General features: G+C 32.2%; 1 long non-coding RNA gene across 1 annotated transcript; it reads right to left on the bottom strand.

The window, feature by feature from the left end:
* Nucleotides 1-4,046: 4,046 nt before the first annotated feature.
* Nucleotides 4,047-4,426, bottom strand: LOC145033573 (uncharacterized). The gene is made up of 3 exons (XR_013677612.1): nucleotides 4,361-4,426; nucleotides 4,163-4,276; nucleotides 4,047-4,068 (listed from the first exon to the last, which is right to left on the bottom strand). It is a non-coding gene; the product is annotated as an uncharacterized LOC145033573 (long non-coding RNA).
* Nucleotides 4,427-15,669: the final 11,243 nt, after the last annotated feature.

Raw genomic sequence — 15,669 nt, 5'->3', positions numbered from 1 at the left:
CTTAGATAGCTGATATGGTACATATTTATATGATTATTTATACTTTTTTGTGTGGTACTTGTATGTATTTTCATTAGGAATGGCAACGGGGCGGGGCATGGTGTCCCAAACCCGAACCCGTTTTTTACATATGTACCCGAACCCGACCCGATAACCGACGGGTTTCTTATCGGGGCGCCCCGTCGGGGCTGAATGTATAATTTGAAACAAGCATTGTAGTACCATCTAATTTCTTTTTTTCTTGCACCAAGATAGATTGAAGAATATCTGCAAAAGGTTTGTGTACACAACACTTATAATGTGCAAGTAAATGTTTTGTGCCATTCTTGCTATTTGCACCCAACACTTTAGAGCAATGTTTACATCTTGCTTTAACTTCATCATTCAATTTAAATTTTATAAAATGTTGCCATGTCGGTGAACGTGTTGCCCTTTTCGAACCAACAACTTCATCTCCATTTTCATAAAAAACTGTATCATTAATATTTGTTCCATCTTGTTGATCCACAGAATCAGTATTTTGTTGATTAGAACCCGAACCTCCCACATCTTGACTACTTGCAGTTGGAGCATGATTTTTACCGGTTGAATTCATATTTCCTGAAAAATAACAGTTTACCTATCAGAACATTATTCTTAACCACACAAATGCAAAAAATAGTTTTGTATTGATTTTAAATAGCTGCTAATTGCTTAAACAATACATTGAAGACAAGATCAAATATATTCTTAACTAAACATATAAATATAAATTATTTTAGATATAATCAAAATTAATTGTTTCTTCTGTCAAATGATTGTTCAAAATTAGAATATAAATATATCATAAACACGTATAAGCTCAATTACCATAAAATTAGAATGTAAATGATTGTTTACAGATTTATTATAAAACAATTCAATTTCCTTAGTTTTTATTATAAAACAAATTACTTTACAGGTTCTAAAGGTTCAAAACGTTATTCAGATTCCTAAATAAGAAATTGATTTCAAGAATCCAAATTACCACAAAGAATGAAAGATACAGTAGGACACAGATTCTAATTTCTAAATAAGAAATTGATTTCAATAATCCAAATTACCACAGGGAATGAAATATACAGGGTCACAGGGAAGGATTGAAGAGAAAGATACAAGTTGTGATCGATTACATATGATCAATTTCAAGAAAAATGAAGAGAAAGAAAGATGGGATTGAATGATCGACTACATGTGATTGTTTCTTGTGCGTGAGCGTCACTGTGTGGCGTCGATCGAAGACAAAGTTCTTCGATTTGTAGGTTGCGTATCGTCTGTCATTGCCTACTGGTCGCACTATCGTCTATTGCAGGCTCGTAGCTTGCGATTTGATTTCAGTCAATTTGGAATGTCTACTCGGCAATTTGGAATGTCGGCTGTAACCTAGAAGAGTAGAAGACGAAGAGAAGAGTGAGAAGTGTGATTTGTGAACGAGTTTTGTTAGGGCTGAAGTGTAATATTAATATATATATATATATATATATATAGACATATATATATATATATATGTATATATATATATATATATATGGGGCGGGTCGGGTCGGGGCAGAAACAACCCACTCCTTGACCCAAACCCAGAAAAAATACCCGATACGAACCCGATACCCGATAGTATTGACCTGACCCGGCCCGAAAACTTCGAGAATCAGGTTTCCCCATCGGGTTCGGGTTTTTTTGCCATCCCTAATTTTCACGACTAACTGAGTGTGGGCGGGGCCCGTATCTCATAGTAGTTGAGTATGGACGGGGCCTGTATCTCATTGAGTGTGGGTGGGGCCCGTATCTCCTAGTAGCATGATTAGTTGTATGGTATGTGGTAGTTTGGGGAGACTCACTAAGCTTCGTGCTTACAATTTTCAGTTTTGGTTTCAGGTACTTCCGGTAGCAAAGGAAAGAGCTTGGGATGATTGCAGTGCACACACCATTTGTTTAGCCTGAGATGTTTATACTCTGATATATTTTGATAGATGTTATGATATTTTAAGATACACGATTTATGGTTTTCATATAATGTTTGGATTACTATGGTTTTATTAATGATTTAAAATGAAAATTTTGGACTGTATTTTTCGGATGTTTTATAAACACAAGATATTACACCTAATTGTCCAATTTGAGGTTATGGGACAACTTGATGTAATTTGTTGTGTTGAGTTTCTTGTTGCTTGCTGCGCTCTATTTTATTTAAGTTTACTATTAAAAAATGTTTTATTTTATTTTATTTAAGGGCGTGTTCGGCAAATTAAGCTGGTAGCAGGTAACTTGTAGTTTGTAGCGTTTTGTTAAACGCTACATGAAGTAGCTAGAAGCTAGAAGCTCTCAAACACTCCATGCCAAACACGCCCTAAGTTTTTTTTGTTAAAAAACGTTTTATGTACTACTCAATATGGTTGGATCCCAACTTTTAAGAATATCATATCACTACTAGAAAAAAGGCTTTTTACGACGATCATTGCGCGTCATAAAACGCTCAGACTACGCGCAAATGCGTGTCAAGGAAGGCCTTGTCATAAAGAGAGACGATGTGCATTTATGACGCGCATTTACGACGCACGGTTATGACACGCAATGCGTATCAAATAAGGCCCTGTCATAAAGGAAGACGACACGCATTTGCGTGTCGTAACCATACGACGCGCGTGTTTATGACACGCAATGCGTATCAAGGAAGCCCCTGTCAAGAAAGGTCATGTCATAAACGAAGATGACACACATTTTTGCGTATCATAATTTTAAATGTTCTAAAATAAATATTTATATATTTACTAATTTTTAAATTAAATTTGCATTTAATGTCTCATAATAGAAATAAAATATCATATACAAAAAATACAATCCATTGCATAAAATTTAATGTCATACAATTCTATTTTTTACAATATCTAAATTTGCATGTAATCTACTCTCTACATCAAATTCCAACTAAGTAAAGTTGCATCTTGCCTTTCATAATTCTTTAAGACTAATGCTCCAAACAGATGTTATATAGATAAGAAGTTGTACATTGGCCCATCTACTCTGTGTTTCATACTAACAATTGAAATGAAGAATGCAACACTTGCATTTACAGCGTCTTATCTCTTTTGGCTTGAGCTTTCTTTCCTCTTCTAACTCCAAGGCTATTCGCTTTCATCAACCCTATAAACACAACACAAAATCACTTGTCATTTTCATTCTACTTTTAAAATTAATTCTTATTAGGACATTCTGCTTTTAAACCTACCAATCTACAAATTTTTCAAAGAATAAAATTTATAATTTTTATGGAAAGTACATTGCTATTTCTTGAATACAAGATGTTACAAATCAAGAAACTTACATGGACTGCCGACCACCATGAACCTGCAAGACACGAGACATCAAATAAATCAAAATTAAATTTTGATTTTTTTTGCTTTCAGTAACGATTAACATTTAACAAAAAAACAAAAGGTCAACCCACTCCCTTTGCCTCATTCCAGCTAACCCACTCCCTGGAAACAAGAAAAAAAAAACTATCAACCAACATTTTACTTATATTTGAGAGGTTTTCATATTGATTTATTTATTTGCTAATAAATAGTTTACATACTACACCTATGGTATGGATTAAGTATTCAGGGGAGGATTTACTATCAAGGAAAATGTCGAGGGTAAATTGTTCACATTGGTTTGAGTGATCTGCAATCTCTTTGAATTTGAAAGTATGACTTCGTCTTGAAGCTGCATAAAATAAATATCAATGAATACAAGCGCATAAGTCATAATCACATCTATTATTGTGTGCACATTAAACTAACATTGATTGCTAAAAGAATAAAGGTTTTGACATGTGCTAAGGACTTATGCACAAGTATTAATCAACTATGAAAAATGGTTTTATTATTGGACCTATTTAACATATGCATGGACTTATTAAGTTTATTCATGAAAAAGAATAGAATAGAAAAGCACCTTTAGCAAATCTACCCAGGTTTAGCAAATGTATTACAAATACAAGAGTTGTTGTACCTCAACTGCTCTTGCTTCAAAAAAGTGATCAGGTTTGGGCGCATGACCACCATTATGCTGAAGGATTCTGATTTTGCCTTCCTACAACCAAAAATAAATAATAAAAATAAAAATATAGACTAAAGTTTTTTTTATTAGATAAAGTACAGACCTTGGTTCCATAAACAAGACCACCTCCAGCAAGAGGATGAAAGCAAGCTACATTGACCTCATCTTCTGCACTCGGAAGCGCACTGACAAGTTCCATATCTGAAACTCTATATACCTGAAACCCAAAACCATATGTTCAAATAATAAACAACCATCAATCGACAAATGTGGATAGAAAATTAGAAAAAAAAATAGTAACCTCTAAAACTGTGTAAATGGATAATGAGGTCTCCCCATTAATAACAATGCTTTTAAGAGGGGAACTGTGATGTCGACCATAAGCACGCAATATGTGTTAAGAGGTGGGCGAAAACTGCAAACATTTTTAAATTAATTAAATTACATTCAAACAGAACGTAAATTTCTTCATATTAGATATAATAAATAAACCTACTTACCTGAATAGATGTTAAACAATGAGCAACTCTAATCAGCCTCGACTTAAGTATAGTACCAAAACTACACCAAACCAATATCAATACATTATTAATTTTCAATTAAAGAAATATATATATTAAAATATAAAATGATAAATAGAAAAAGAAATTGAAAATTTACGTTGTATCCTCGAGCAAATACATCCAAAACAATTATAAGTAGAATAACATAGTAGGTTGTTCGACTTCAGCAGCAGTAATAAAGACTTAACACCAAAATAAGAAACTGGGACAGGAAAGTAAAGTTCACAGGGCACAAAATATGGTAATGACAGGGAAGGGCAAAACTGGAATATATGCAGTTTTGGTAATTTGAACAGGGAACAGAGTATACCAAAGTTTTAGAGGCTTTTCTATAGAAATAGAAGATGATCTTACTCTGTCCACATCCACATTATTCTCTGCCTACAACTATGTTGTTGAAGTTGGAACCTTAAAAGAAATGTTCTTAGCTACATTAAGTTGTGAAGCTTTTTAAGCAAAAATGGAAAGGCATGAGATCTGATTAGTTAATTCATTAACCGAAATGTCTTCTGTAAGCAAAAAGTAAAACATGAACTTCAACTTAAAAAAAACTAATATAGAAAAAGGCATAAATTAAAGGAGAATATGTTATATATCAATGGAAACATACCAGATTGGATAAGTTTCTCAATGGCAATGATATCATATGTTTTATCATTACACGACTCCTTAAGTAGATCAAGCAAAGAAAGAACTATTTGTTTCCAATACTGAATGTTGAACTCCATTGGTCATGCACTCATGCTATGAATACAAATGAAAAGTCTTAAGGAATTCAGAAAGATAGCTTAACCATACCTGGGAGATCTTGTAGTCAATGTCTCCCCTTGAGATGAAAACTTTAAATTACTACTACCCTCACTTCTTCTGTTATTAAATCAATGCAGAACCTGCTGCACCGATTAATGCTTTGATCATTTTGTTTCTTCAGAAAAAAAAAGAAAAAACACATCAAATCACTCACTGATTCCATTAGATATCATAAACCAAATCGAACCTAGGCAACTCTTATCAAACACAACTAAGTTTTTCAGTTTTCGCATTTCTAAAACTCTAAAAAATCACTTCAAAAAATATAATAATAATAATAATAATAATAATAATAATAATAATAATAAATGATTGTGAAAAAAATATAAAAATGGCTACATAAACCAGAAGAAAAGGAGACAAGTCAGTAATAGACCATCCAAATGAAAACCAGCTATCCTTTTTTTCATCCTCTACTTGGCTTCTTCCATTGATTTTACATATTCAACTTTTGCATGTGCAAAGAACCTGAAAGATGAACGCAAAATATCTAAAAGGTCACAATCAGATATTACAAAAGATACAAGTAATTATTAAACCAAAAAAAAAACAGTAACACGTGCTTGTGTAACCAGAACACAAACCTCCATAGAAGAATAACTTTTGGATCAAGATCTCTCTCAATACTTCTAGCTTCTGGGTCATTAGAATCCATCGTTTGTTGGAGTATACCAGCATATAACTTAATATATCACCTACGAAGATGACAGAAGTGCTAAATTTGGCTCCAAGATAACCTATAGTGAAACTAAGTAGTGGCGATCTCGAGCCCATGCAGAAACTGCATGACCCTTGGCAGGTTCATTTATTCTATCTTCAAATATCTATCATTTGTGAAAATTGAAGCTTAGAAATCTTGCACATCAAAGGGTACTTACTACTTCCATTACAACTGTTTAAATATGCAAGGAACAAGGATCATACCTAAACCCAATCCTTAGGACTGAGATCTTCCCATTTCTTATCCACCATCCAAGGAGGTTGGTTGGAATCGTGATACATAGCAAGCCTTTCAAGTTGCAATGACTAGAAAAAAAAACATGTGAGATATCAAAAAGACATAAACTTAATATTTTTTGGTAAATGATAAAAAAGTAGAAGACATATATCATGACTAGGACATAAAGAACTGAACTTTGTTAAGAATTCATTTCCTGTTTCTAAGACCTAAAGAGGTGTCAATGACTAAATATTTAAATGGAAAAGCAGGATACAAAAGATGGAAAATGGGACTGACCTTTCATAATTTATCTAGTGCACCACTGGTGTCAAATGTTTCATTCCCCTTTTCATCCACTGTAAAAGCAGCAAGCTTTGCCAGAGTAAGACCAATAGCAAAAGGATGTCTTGGATTGCTGAACAAAAAAACATTGTTCAAATCAGGCAAATGAAGAAATATGGACTGAGAAGCTGATTTTTAGGCAACCTCATCCTCCATCCTTAGAGATTATTAAGAAAATGTGCAGAAATTATTAACAAACCTTTCCAGAAACTGATTCTTAAGGCCCCTAATGAAAATCCATGGACATATTCACCCAAATATCGTCGAAGCATTAAAAGGATTATAGTTATTTGCAATATAAAGGAATAAAATAATGTTCAAGACAATAACAAGCCATCAATAAATTATAATTATACTAAGAAAACTGAATAAATTGTACCATTAAAAAGATTATAGTTATTTGTAATATAAAGGAATAAAATATTGTGACATGGCAAGGAGATATCGTTGCTGAAGCCCTCCACTCTAGGTTCTCTCCACCACAACCAGAACCAGATGATTTGAACGATTGGTGTAAACAGTCAAATGTCACTCCCAATACTTCAGAAGCATCATTTTGCTAAGCTGCATTTCTGAGAAAGTGAGATGAAGTAGGAAAGAAAAAGATTTTAATCCTTTTTTAATGTAAAAAACAAAATCTTTTTATAAATGTAACTAACCTCGATAGACAGCTGTTCCTTTTGTTTTTGGATTGCAACTTCTATGCAAGAATCGAACCGATGGAGAAAGTCGTTCACCCTCCAACTGTCTAATTGTGGAGGGTGGCGACATAGAAACACGCTGACAGCCTAGGCTGCCGACCATGGCGGTAGATGGTGCTTGGCGGGGAAAACAGAAAAGAATGAGAAGAAAATAATAGGAATCGATAGCTTAGGTTGGAGAAAATTTTGTCTCGAAGTCCTCTTCCCCCTCTTCCCTCAACGGTGACTCATAAATCCGACAGACCCACACAAAAACCTTGAACAATTCCCTCTCTAGTCGCCAAGACGAACGAATAGAAGATTAGGGTTGTTTTGCGATGCTAGTGGTTTGGTTAGAGGGGATGTATGAACTAAATATGAGCAATCGTCCCTAATAGAAGATCTCAAAGGGACCCTGGTTTCAACAGAAGGCTTTCATCCAAAGGATACCTGATGTCAAAACGTGGCCGCCAATTAGGTTTTTTGTTCATGTGGAGGATGTAGTTGGAGGTTTTCATTCAGAGAAATCCCGAGTTGTGTTGGATGAAGGACTAGGGTTGGAGGCGTTGGAGGTGGGTGAAGATGACGTCGATCCCTAAGGCTTTTTTCTTGCTAATTCAAAGATTAGGGTTATGGCTGAGAAAGGATCGAACAGGCGGGGGTTTTAATTTTTATGGATTCCATTTCCCCCTGGTTTTGATTTTTATGGATTCCATTTCCCCCCTTAGCTATTAAAACGCGCGTTTCATTAAAATTATAAAGCGACAGCCACAGACGACGCACGTTTAAGATAAAGCACCCTCCGTGTTTTTAATTTTTCTTCTTCAGACACTAATTCAAGGGCACGCAATAATGCGTGACCTAAATCCTTAAATTTTTTGAAGAGATGGCACTTTTTTAACGTCACTCTCTTTTGCGTAACATAAATCTCCGAGTGTCGTTGTTTGCGCGTCGTAAAAGGGTCTTTTTCTTGTAGTGTATAATTGGACAATCAAATTAACACTTCAGTTAAAACGGTAACTTCAATGATAGAAATATGATATTTAAGAAAGTGGTGCTCTAATGATAATTCTACTAAGTTCCACCAAGACATCTTTAAAAAAGAGCAGTCAGTGAAGATGTAAAACAATTAATCTTTGCCTAGACAATGAGTGAGGCTATAGAAACCGATGAATTTATCACACTTTGAAAAAATTCCAAGTCATAAGAAAATATTTAAGGATTGAATAATGTTGTAAAAATCATATTAACCAATCTTGTTATTATATTAGTGATATTTACGAAGTTCATTATGATATTAGCTATATTTAATTTTTTAAATTTAACAAATTTACATTTTAGGGTCTCCGATTAATCCCAACTAACCCCCGACTACGCGGAATAATCGCTAGTCGCTACTTAGTACCGGCTAATGACTTTGCAACCTTAGAAAAGATAATCATAAACATCTTTTATTATGAAAACTAGGCGAATACCTGCGTGTTACACATAATCTAATATAGTATTGTGTTATAATGAATTTTAAAATAATAATTTTACTGTTTAGTAGATATAAAATATTTTAAATGTTTTAAACATATTATAATATAAAGATATAGTAAAACTACATCATCTTAGCCGTATTTATATGCGGATTATATATGAAAACAATTAAACTAATTTTTTCGATTATCGTTTCAAATATCAAAAATGTTTTTTAAATTTAATACTATATTTTTTAAACCATTTTTAAGCTAATGTTATCATTAATTAACTCAAAAACTATCAATTTGGAAAATATCCTTGAGGAAATCTCCAAAAAAATTCTATAATTTTAGTCTAATTTATGAAAAAAATCCCAAACTAATTTTTGTTTACAGAAAAACATGGAATACCGGCTAAAACTTCGAAAAAACCCTTTTTGCCCGGTTTCAAAGATTTAGCCGGTATTCTGTCATTTTTCGTTAGTTTGCTGAAAATATTAGCATTTTCTGAAAATTACCCGATAACCAAAATTTTGGGACTTTTTTGAAAATTACTATGGAATTAAATGATATTATTATAAATAAATCATTTATAAATATATAATTTCTTTTTGGGTAAATTGCACCAATCGTCCCTCGTGCACATGCCAGAAAGCATGTCTAGTCCCTATTTTTAAAAATTAACTCGGACCGTCACTTATGTCGTTAAAAAGTTGTGTGCTTCGTCCCTCGTTAGTTTAACTTTGCATATTTTATCCCATGTGAAACATGAAATGACTATAATGCCCTATTTATTTTCTTTTTCATTTATTTTTATGAATTTCAATTATTTTTAGTTATTAAAAAGTATTATAATTATTTCTCTATGTTTCTGAAAAATACTTGACCACAACCACCATCGCTAATCCACAACACCACCACCATCGGTAATCGATGCCATGGCCGGAAAATGGAGCACCACTGGCACCCCTCAACTCACCCCACCCACTCCTCGGTTCAAGCTCATCTTTTCCACTGAAAATAACCGTCAACCACCACCTCAATCAATCTTTCATTCACTTTTAGTAAAACTTCGGCGACGTCCACAACAACGTCAACAAAATTCTGAGTAAGCTCTAGTTTAATCTTCTCAAGCTTTTCAAGAACATGTTTTGCTTCCTGAGTTTCCTCCGACGAAATATCCAAATAGAGATGTAGATCTGAATAGTAAGGAGAAGGTTAGGGAGGAGTGCATATCTATTACACTTGAACCAAAGTAAAGATTCGCTACCCACTCATTGGATAAAAAACAAGAGGCGGCTAGGGTTTGGTGCGCAGGTGCATATCTACTTGGAGCTTTCTTCACCATCACTTGTTATGAGCTGCTCGCCACCATCAATTTGTGCAGAAACCCTAACATCATCGTATGAAACCTTAAATGTAGATATGGATTTGAGTTTCATATCTAAATGTAGAGAGGGGGAGGATGTGATTTCTGATGTTCGAGTTTCCGTTTTGGGTTTGACTTTCAGATTTAAATGTGGATCTGATTGGGTTTGAGATTCATGAGGGGTTTGATTTTCAGATTAGAAGGAAGGCTTTGGGTTGAATATTTGATGTTTGACAGTCAGGTATGGTTTCTCAATGGTGGAGATTGGCGATAATTTGAGGTGATGGATATTGACTGTAATTGTTTGTGGTTTCTATAGGGTTGTTTGAGATTAACGATGGTGATATGGAAGAGGGGAAAACAAACGATTTTTGGCTAGTTAGTTTCGCCGGAGAAATGAGGAGGACGTGCAGTTTCCGGTGGTATTCGGTGGTGGTAGACATTGGTTATGGTGGTGCTGATTTCTAGAAAAGGTAAAAGGAAAAAGGAAAGAGAATGGGGGGGGGGGGGGTGATATTTGATTTTTTTTTTTAAGTTTTATTTTTTTTTATAATGTAAAACTGATAAAGGAATAAAAGAAAATGAAAAAAGAAATTATTAAGGGTAAAATAGTCATTTCATGTCACTAGGGACTAAAAATGCAAGAAAAAACAAACCAAGTGATGGTCCGAGTTAATTTTTGAAAATAACGACTAAACATGCTTTCTGGCATGTGCATGAGGGACGAATGGCGTAATTTACCCTTTCTTTTTATTATAAACAAAGGAAATACAATTTTTTGCTAATTTCTAGGAATAAAATGATCGATTATGTACTTCTCTATTGTTTGTTGACCACTTCAAAGTCCATAAGTTCCTCATATATATGGTTGTGGGTGTCATAGTAAAAAGTAATTTGTTAGGCATGACCAATACAAGATTTGATAATATTTATTAATACACAATCAGTAAGAAGCAACAAATTTATTTCCTATTTTTATAATAAAAATATTTTTTAAGTTTATAAATGATTTGATAATAGTAATATCCATTAATTCCATGCTATTTTTCAGAAAAGTCATAATATTTTTGTTATCAAGTAGTTTTTGAAAAAGTCCCAAAATTTTGAGCAAACTAACGCAAAAAAAAAACTGAATACCAGTTAAATCTGCGAAACCAACCGAAAATTTAGTTTTCTGTAAACAAAATTTAGTTTGAGACTTTTTCATAAATTGACTTAAAATTTTAAGATTTTTCTGGAGATTTCCCATATCATTATTACAAAATTAGATTTTAGTTAACCTTTAAATTAATTAAACCTTTTGATTTAGGTTATATATATATATATATATATATATATATATATATATATATATATATATATATATATACACACGTGTGTGTATGTTTGTGTGTGTTATTGTTTAGAAATAATTTATGAACCTTTCATGTTTATCTGACATAAGGCAATAACTTTAAATATAGTTTATATTAAAAGTTGAATAGTTAATAGTAAATTTAAAAATAGAAATGAATTTAATGTACTAACCTCTCAAATTAATGATGATTAATTAGATTGAATTAGAAGAGTTGTGTAGTCTTTAAGTCAATATGGTATAAGAAATAAATTATGTAGGTATATTTAATGTTGGATTTGAAGAGTTTGATTTAAAATTAAAATTACAAATAAGTTTAATTATTAAAATAGTTAATTAGTTGGAAGTTGATAAATGAGTTTAATGTACTAAAAATCAAATTAATAGTTGTTAATTAGTTGGATGTAAAAATTTAATATGTTTCTAAACAATAGTTATGTGAAATCAATGATCTTTAAAGTATATATTTTATGTGAAAATTGAAAAAGAGACTTTATTTAAAATTACATATGAGTTTAATCTATTAAAATTAAATTAGTGATAGTTAATTAGTTGACAATTAATTAGTTGCATTGGTTTCTAATCAATTAGGTGCAATACTTAAAATTACATGTCATATTCTTTATAATATATGTTGGTAAATTATATTTAGAAATACTAGTATTTTCAATAATTCGTTATTTACATAATTAGAATTTATCAAATGTTTAACCAATGGTATTCTTAATATTAATATTTTAGATAATTGAAACTCATCGAAAACCATCATCAACCATTCGTTTTGTTATAAGTGGTTATCCAAACACCCTTTACAACTTTCGTAAATCCAAAAATCATTTACCATCATTATTTAGTTATAACATAAATCCAAATAGTATTTATATCTACAACACCAAACAAACATAAACAATAGTTATATAAACTTTTAATTTTCAACTAAAAAACTAATTCTGTAATGTATAATATATAAAACTTAAATAAACATTATTAATACAACAACCGGATTTGAGATATCTATATTTTTAAAACAAGTATAGATCTAACTTAAAGTTCATTTTTGATATATAAAATAATATGATTGAGGTAAATGGAAAAAAAAAAACGTCTTATATTAAGTATTAAAAAAACTTGTATTCCAAAACATTACAATTTTGATTTTATGAAATCGACCGAAGAAAAACATGAACACAAAAAATTAGCAACATTTCATAAACACATTGCAAAAACACTTAGAGCAAGAAGCCCTGTAAAAACCAAGATGGATATATAAATAATATGATTGAGGTAAAAGGAAAAACGTTTTACATTAACTATTTTTGGTTGATCTTCACAAACTATATTTCTTCATGTTTTTCTTGAATGATTAATCAAATTGTCATCCAAAATATTACAATTTTGATTATATGAAATCTACCGTAAAAAAGATAAACAAAAAACGTTAATAATATTCATAAATAGAAAAAACGTTAACAAAAAAACACCTAGGGCTAGAATCATTTCAAGAAACCAAGAACTAAAGAGAGAAATTATAGAATCTAATGTCACATGAAATAGTTCATATAGCATGTTTGATGTTAAAACAATTAATAATAGTTATTAAAAGGCAGCGTAAATATATTGGAAAATATGAAAAGATACGAGGGTTTCAAATCAATGTCGAGCTTGTAATTATGTCTCTATTAAAATGTAGTAGAGATAGATATAGATATAAATGGTTATGACGACCCTAGAAGCATACTAACAAAAATTATGATAATAACTTGTCTAATAGTTAGATAAAAATTGTATCAACTATCAAACTTTTAGAATTATTTGACAGGGACTTTTTTTGAAAAGAGAGAGTTATTAGGAACAAACAAGAAAAAGATGGTGGATCATACCATATTATATCTATACTTGACTAGAATATAAGTGCATAGATCTATTTTAATAATCTACCCACACACTTAATCAAATAATCATTTGAAGATTTCTTGTAATTGCGCAATAAATTTAAACCAAAACTGAACAACATGCTTTAGAGAAATCCGCATACGACTATCGTAAAGAATTCCCAATATTATACCAACGGACGATAGGCTTGCTCTCTTATCCAATACTAACTATATATAGGGAGGTCCTTATATAGAAAAAATATATCGATCGATCTCACTAGTGTTTGGTAAAGGGTAAAAGGTCTTATAGGAGTTCAGTAACTTAGTCGTCCACAAGGCCCGTACAATCAATAAGAAATAGCTAACAACAAATCCTTACACTTATGAGCATTATACCTTTCCAAAAGAAATTAGAGATTAAGATCTTCATGCTCAGTAAAATTTTAATTTAATTTTGAAACCCTTTTGCAGGTGAACCTCTCAAACACTGCCATTGCAATATTGCAATATTTTCAAAGAATATATATAGTCCATCTGCATCACATGGAAGTATTTGACAGGTAACGCTTGGTTACCCTAGAAAATCAAATTCGTTGCTCATATTGCCTCATGGATCATGCAGATTGGATAAACTGCTGTGAGTCATTGACGCCTACTGAATTCTGGTTTATTCAGGTGTGTGGAACTGATCTGGTGTAATTCTAGAGCAGAGAAGGGGCCGTGTTAGTTCTCTTTTTATATATATATATATATATATATATATATATATATATATATATATATATATATATATATATATATATATATATATATATATATATAGAAAACATGTATTAATCCGTGCGAGTGGATCATGTTATTTTTGAGCACAAAAAGCGCGCGCGCGCGCGCACACACACATATATATATATATATATATATACACGCACACACACACACATACCGGTTCATCCGGTTTTTTAGACCGGTTGAATCGGTCCGATCAGTTGAATCATCGAACCAGTTAGACAGCCGGTTCGTTGTCCGGTCCGGTTTTCAAAACATTGCCTTCTATTTTCTTGATTTTTACTTAATTACATGGAATGTATTTATCTCTCATAGCTTTGCACATTTTCTCATTGCTTCTAAAAGGAATATTCTATGAGTTTTTCTTGTAAAGAAAAACAACAATTGCTCCATCGCTTCCATAGCGAATTAATGCTCTTTCTTATAATTGGTAAATCACATTATTATTGATCGATACACAATGTCAAATCTCTACATGGTTAAGTTTATTGAGTTGCGGAGCCTGATTTTATTTTATTTTTATTTATGGAAAACGGCAAATATATAAAATTAGAACCACAACAAGATGATGTGGCAGAAGAGCACAAAAGACAACGGAAAAATAGAAGAGTTCCAAACAATGAAAAGGGCAAATATTCCACACTCTCCAATCTATCGTTTTAAATGAAGTTCTATGTTTGCTCCATATGAACAATAAAGCGTTTATCCTTTCCACAATCATTGTTGATTTCATGCAAACTTTTTCAAAGATCCGTTTATTTTGCCCAACCCATATGCACCATAACGTACCACATAATATCATATTCAGCAAGCTTTGTCTCTTCTTATTACCAGACCATCTTGATATGAAACAAAGCATGTCCTTAACCGAGGAAAACTTTTCACACCCAATTCCACACCAATTAAGTATTGAATCCATAATCTCCTTTGCCATTGGGCAAGAAATCAGAATATGATCACACGTCTCCTCATCATTATTACAAGCTCCCCACATTGTAGTTCACATGCTGACTCCACGATGACTAAGAGCCACAACAGAAGGGATTCGCCCCAACTTAGCTCTCCAAATGAATGCTAGAATCTTGAACGGAGTCCACTTACTCCAATCAAATGGTCCATCATTAATAATGAATCCAGCTAATTCAATTCATTCTCTTAACTTACAAACCATAAAACGACATTCAACTGTAAATTTTGATTCCCACCTGTCGTCATTCGAATTCCCAGATATAATTTCTTTAATGCCAATGTTTGACCTTTCCAAATACGATCTCGATTTAGTGATATTCTTCCACACCCCTTTGTTAACCTTTGACATTATGGTCACTAGTTTTCGATGTGGCATTCCTTACAGATTTTAGGTCATTGTGCTCAAATAATTTTATAAATAGATTCCATGAATTTCTTTAACCTAAGCTAAACAATACTA

The sequence above is a fragment of the Lactuca saligna genome, chromosome 3 (genome assembly GCF_052625555.1).
Source record: "Lactuca saligna cultivar CGN05327 chromosome 3, ASM5262555v1, whole genome shotgun sequence".
NCBI classification, from domain to species: Eukaryota; Viridiplantae; Streptophyta; class Magnoliopsida; order Asterales; family Asteraceae; genus Lactuca; species Lactuca saligna.
Note: the sequence above shows the minus strand (reverse complement) of the source record. Positions and strands in the feature narration are given on the sequence as shown.